Source organism: Nyctibius grandis, chromosome 6 (assembly GCF_013368605.1).
Source record: "Nyctibius grandis isolate bNycGra1 chromosome 6, bNycGra1.pri, whole genome shotgun sequence".
Classification (NCBI taxonomy): Eukaryota; Metazoa; Chordata; class Aves; order Nyctibiiformes; family Nyctibiidae; genus Nyctibius; species Nyctibius grandis.
Window position 1 is genome coordinate 14,255,575 of NC_090663.1, and position 5,732 is coordinate 14,261,306.

Below are 5,732 nucleotides of genomic sequence, written 5' to 3' on the forward strand. Positions count from 1 at the left end.
TAACAGAATTCCTCTCTACAGTTGAAGGAAAAGAGGTAATAGCATTGTTAAAATGAATTTTACTTTGTCTTTTACTTTTCAAATGCTGTAACAGTTTTCCTCTCCTCCTTTATATCTTTAAGATAGGGTTAAAAAGATTTAATGGAGGTTGTTGCTATGGTGCTTATACCAAGGTGTCTGCATTCATTCATCTGAGCCTTGGTTAGTGCTTGTACACGTTTACAGCTTTGTCTGTCTGGATCTATTTGCACTATCAACATTAACACAGTGCACCCCACCCCAGCTGGTAGAGAGCATGTGCTTGATTTTGCCTTGAGAAGATGCAGAATAAATGCAATGTGAAAGAAAGGTCTGCAGGCCTTTTTTTAACACTTCTCAAGTGTTTTCATAGACTCAGAATGTGCATGTGCAGACAGACATGAGAGATGCTATACTTGGTAATGTTTGCAAATCAGGGGACAAATCATTTAGGTTTTTTTAATAGCTTTACGAAACATTACAACTGATTGGGCAGTCCTTGCCAGCTGACATCATGAAGAGGTACTCCTGAATGACATCATCATTGTAGCCTTTTAGGGGGAAAAAAAAAAAAAAGAAAAAAAACAACACAGCCTGAATCCGATCTGTGCCATAGCTCCCTGCTCTAACATTAGTGGTCATCTTTTTCTAATACTGATTTAATTTTTTGTGATGCAGACATCGCACAGGCGTTTAGCTCTAAAAGATCAGATGCTCTCCATTCCTTCCTCTGGACACAGAGCAGAGGAGAAGGTCTAAGGAATTCACAGCCCTTCACACACCTTGCACCTAAGCCCTGCCTGGAGGCGAGAGGCTGAGCTCCAAGTCCAGCCTTTGCGCTAGGGAGCTGGCCATGCTGCTGAGCTCCTTTGGTGACAGGGGTGGCCTTTCCCTCTGGAGATGCTGCCCTTCCCAAACTCTCTCCTGCCCTTGCACATCTGCACACACGCTGGGGCACTCAGGTCTTCCCGAAGACATAGCATAAGACTGATAGCTTTTCTGAACACACCATCAGCTCAGGGCTCAAATTAGCGTTATAGTACTCTAGCAGAATTAAGAGAGAGAAGTGCACTGTGAAATATTGGGTAATTAAACTGCAGTCTGTATCGTTTATCTGCAGCAAATACCTTCTATTAAAATGTTCATCTTGGAGTTGAAGCACGTTTCAATCCAAAGGAGCTACTTTTTCTGATCGAAAGTGCCTCCTTTTTGCTATAGGATGTGCTGAACTACACTAATACATGAGTGAATATGCACACAATGAACTGAAAGAGCTTGTGTTTGTGATGGCTGTACATCTTTTTCCTTGTAGTTCTCTATTCTCCATTTGTGAGCTGATGGCAATATCTGTCACTTGCTTAGTAAGTATCGTAAGTGGGTTTAGGTCATGTATTTTTTATCCTTCCTCCTGAGGTAAATCTGATACCCTGGAGAAATACAACTTAAGAGGTATTGTGTGAGATGTGCAGTTGTTCTGGTTTAATATGGCAGCATTTTTCTCTGTGACATGGAACTTGCTGTCACTGGATAATCATACTTGTTCCAAAATAAAGGCTGTTTCCTATTGATAGAAAAAATAAAAAAAAATGTGTCCTTATTTCTAAGGAGAGGATGACTTCAGAAATGTGCGTTGCCTGTATTAGAGGAGAAAGAGTAGAACACCAGCCAATGGGAATGAAGGTCTCTGCTGAAGCTCCTGGCCTTGGTGCAGCCTGAATATATCACCTTGAATGCTCTCCTGGGAGCCAGATGTGGTTTAGGTCATGGCAATAAGAAAGGGTGTGTGTCCTGGAAAGTTTATTCTGAAATGCTTTAAGAAAGGCTTTAACTGGTCCATCCAAAGGTCTTTTGAAGTCAGTGTCGTGTCCCTAGTGGTACCGTAATGGCACTGGGAACCGTCCTAGCAGGTGTCTCCTGAGCTGGGTGTGTTGGTGCTGCTCTTTCTTGGCAGCATGGTGGGGATACTTGCTGTGCTCTCGTGTTGAGAGCACAGGCTGCCCAAGGTGGGTGGGGAGCCTCCTTCTCTGGAGATATTCAAAACTCGCTGATGCAGCCCTGTGCAACATGCTCTGGGTGAACCTGCTTTGAGAGGGGGTTGGACTAGATGATCTCCAGAGGTCCCTTCCAACCCTTAACCATTCTGTAATTCTGTGATTCTGTAACTTAGTGACAAGGGAAAAACAAGAACTGGGCAAGCAGGTATCATTCTTTCCCAGCCTGCAGCTATTTTAGCTCTCTGACATTTGGATGTATTTTCTATGTTTTCAGTGGGTTTCTCTTTCATCGTTTCTCCACCGTTGTACCTGTTTAACTTTAGCACTCATAGCATCCTTTGGCACCAAGTGCCACAGTTCTGTTTGCTAAGAACACAACATTTTGTTTGTTTTGTATAAAATGGGTTTTTGCGTAGGACATGAATAATAGTGTGCCAAGCCCCTTCGCAGAATCACAGAATCACAGAATCACAGAATCAACCAGGTTGGAAGAGACCTCAGGGATCATCGAGTCCAACCGTTGCCCTGACACCACCATGTCAACTAGACCATGGCACTAAGTGCCATGTCCAGTCTTTTCTTAAACACATCCAGAGATGGTGACTCCACCACCTCCCTGGGCAGCCCATTCCAATGTCTAATAACCCTTTCTGAAAAGAAATTCTTCCTAATGTCCAACCTGAACCTCCCCTGGCGAAGCTTGAGGCTGTGTCCTCTTGTCCTATTGCTAGTTGCCCGGGAGAAGAGGCCAACTCCCACTCCACTACAACCTCCCTTCAGGTAGCTGTAGACTGCAATAAGGTCACCTCGGAGCCTCCTCTTCTCCAGGCTAAACAACCCCAGCTCCCTCAGCCGTTCCTCGTAGGTCAGACCCTCCAGACACTTCACCAGCTTGGTTGCCCTCCTCTGGACTCGCTCCAACACCTCAACATCTTTCTTGAAGTGCGGGGCCCACTCAAGATGCGGCCTCACCAGTGCCGAGTACAGAGGGACGATCACTTCCCTAGACCGGCTGTCTACATTATTCCTAATAGAGGCCAGGATGCCATTGGCCTTCTTGGCCACCTGGGCACACTGCTGGCTCATGTTTAGCCGGCTGTCGATCAGCACCCCCAGGTCTCTTTCCACCGGGCCGCTTTCTAACCACTCTTCCCCCAGCCTGTAGCGCTGCATGGGGTTGTTGTGGCCGAAGTGTAAGACCCGGCACTTGTTCTTGTTGAACCTCATGCCACTGGTCTTGGCCCATCTATCTAACCTGTCCAGATCCCTCTGTAGGGCCTTCCTACCCTCCAGCAGATCGACACTCCCACCCAGCTTGGTGTCATCTGCAAATTTGCTGAGGGTGAGCTCAATCCCTATGTCTAGATCATCTCTAAAGATATTGAACAGCACCGGCCCCAGAACTGAGCCCTGGGGAACACCGCTAGTGACCGGCCGCCAGTTGGACTTTGCCCCATTCACCACCACTCTCTGGGCTCAGCCATCCAGCCAGATTTTAACCCATTTAAGAGTTCACCCATAAACATTCAACCTTGTCATCCTCACCATCTTCCTCAATTTCAACACAGTCCAAGCACTCCCTAACATACAGCGCTACCCCACCGCCTCTCCTGCTTCGCCTGTCCATCTTAAAGTGATTCTTTTCTGCAGTCTGTCCATCTCCAGCTCCAGCTCTGGCAAGAGCGTCTCTCTTAGAGCCGTATTCCTCTTCAGCACATGTGGGTGCCAAAGGAAGAGGTCTGACTATGAATCTTAGCACCACATGGCATCACTCAGAGTTTACACATTTATTAATAGCTGTCTTATTTCTAAGCTGTTGATGCTTACTGTGCTTACTGTACTATAACTGTCTATGCTAATTGAAAACAGAAGTAAAAATCTCCCTTCCTTATAATAAATAAAATGGCCTCAAGTTGTGCCAGGGGAGGTTTGGATTGGATATCAGGGAAAATTTCTTCACTGAAAGTGTTGTCAAGCAGTGGAACAGGCTGCCCAGGGAAGTGGTGGTGTCACCATCCCTGGATGTATTTAAAAGATGTGTAGATGTGATGCTTAGGGACATGGTTTAGTGGTGGACTTGGCAGTGCTGGGTTAATGGTTGGACTTGATGATCTCAAATGTCCTTTCCAACCAAAATGATTCTATGATTCTATGAAATAATATGAAAATGTCACTTTGAAAAATACCTCCTAGCAGTTGGGTGACTGACAGCACAAGCTGTATCTCAACATAGTTTGTTTTTATACGGTGCTTATCACAACAGTGTCTAAACCTCTCACAATGCGTCATCACAATTGCTCTCTAGGGAAGGATTGTCTTTCTTTTATGGAGGGAGAGCTGAGGCTTTCAAGGTCTGGTCTAGCACCCGGGAAAGATGATGACAAACCTGTTTGCTAAAGGTCAAACAAGAAGTCTGTGGCAGAGCTGAGAATAGAATAACAGATCAGTACTTTAACCTCTAGACCATTTTCTCTCTCTTTTTTCCATTATCTTTCCTTTTTTTTGAGTGTTTTCACTTTTCAGAATTCACTCATTCATCTACATCTCTATGATGTATTATTAAAATATTTTAGCACCTGTCATGTATTTTTTGCTTAATATTTACAATCAGATGATAGAAAGTGCAGTTTCCAAAATGATAGACCAGTGGGTGAAGGAGCATTGATAAATTTTCATTTTCTCTGGGGATCTGAAGTATTGGCAACATCAGACTGTTATTTTCTTTTCTTGAAGTTGATCTAGTAGGGTAAGCTACTGTATTTTGCTACCACTTATACATCCTAAGTTTGTTAAAGGTTTTCTCCAGTGATAAATAATCCTCTAATAATTTATTTTCTGTGTCAACAGGCTATGTAAAATTGAATTTTATATGTGAAGAAGAAATGTCATGTAGTAGTTGTCCTCTCATTCTTATTTTAACTCGTATTTTGATTTTGCAAACAATAGAGAAAGGTATATTCTTAAGGCTCTTCTTTTGGTTTATTTTCTCTGCAGGGCAATCAACTTATTTTTTCTAGGATATTGAATGAGATGTCATTTTTAAAGTGTCATGATCTTCCCCTAAAATAGCCTAAAACATTACTGTGAATTAATTTATTTTTTTTCTTTTTTTTTCTGATTCAATTGAATAACTCCATTACTGTATTTATATTCAGTGAAAAAGTTTTTAGTAGCACAAATATTTTTCTGAATGCCTGTTGAAAATTTGATACAGTTCCAGAGGAGGGCAACAGATGTGGAATGTAAGCAAGGATGATGGATTCCTAGGTGAATATTGCTAAAACAGTAATGAGAAATACTCAGAAATTGCTAGCAAAAATAGCAGTCATGGAAAGAGAGATCAGAACTCTCAGTAGATAAGTTCTTGCTGTTAAATATTACTGTGGGTTTAGATGATACTACCCATGTACTTGCAAACAAGTAGAAGAGTAGGACAGAACTAATTTAACCAAAAAATATATTTTTGGATAATTGCTAGTTGGTTGCACTAAAATCTGGGCAGTGAATCCTGAACAAAAATGGTCCTAGTGAAAAAAATCAGTGTTTACCAAGAATTATTGCCTTCTGAAATGTGATAGACCACAGCCATTGCCTGACATTTAATAGTGAAACAAAGACTCTGATTCAGGATTTCCTAATGGCCTTGGGAAGCTTTTCATTCAATTTAGAGAACTTTGGGTCTGGTCATCAGCAATCTTTTTGAAACACATTTTGTCAGCC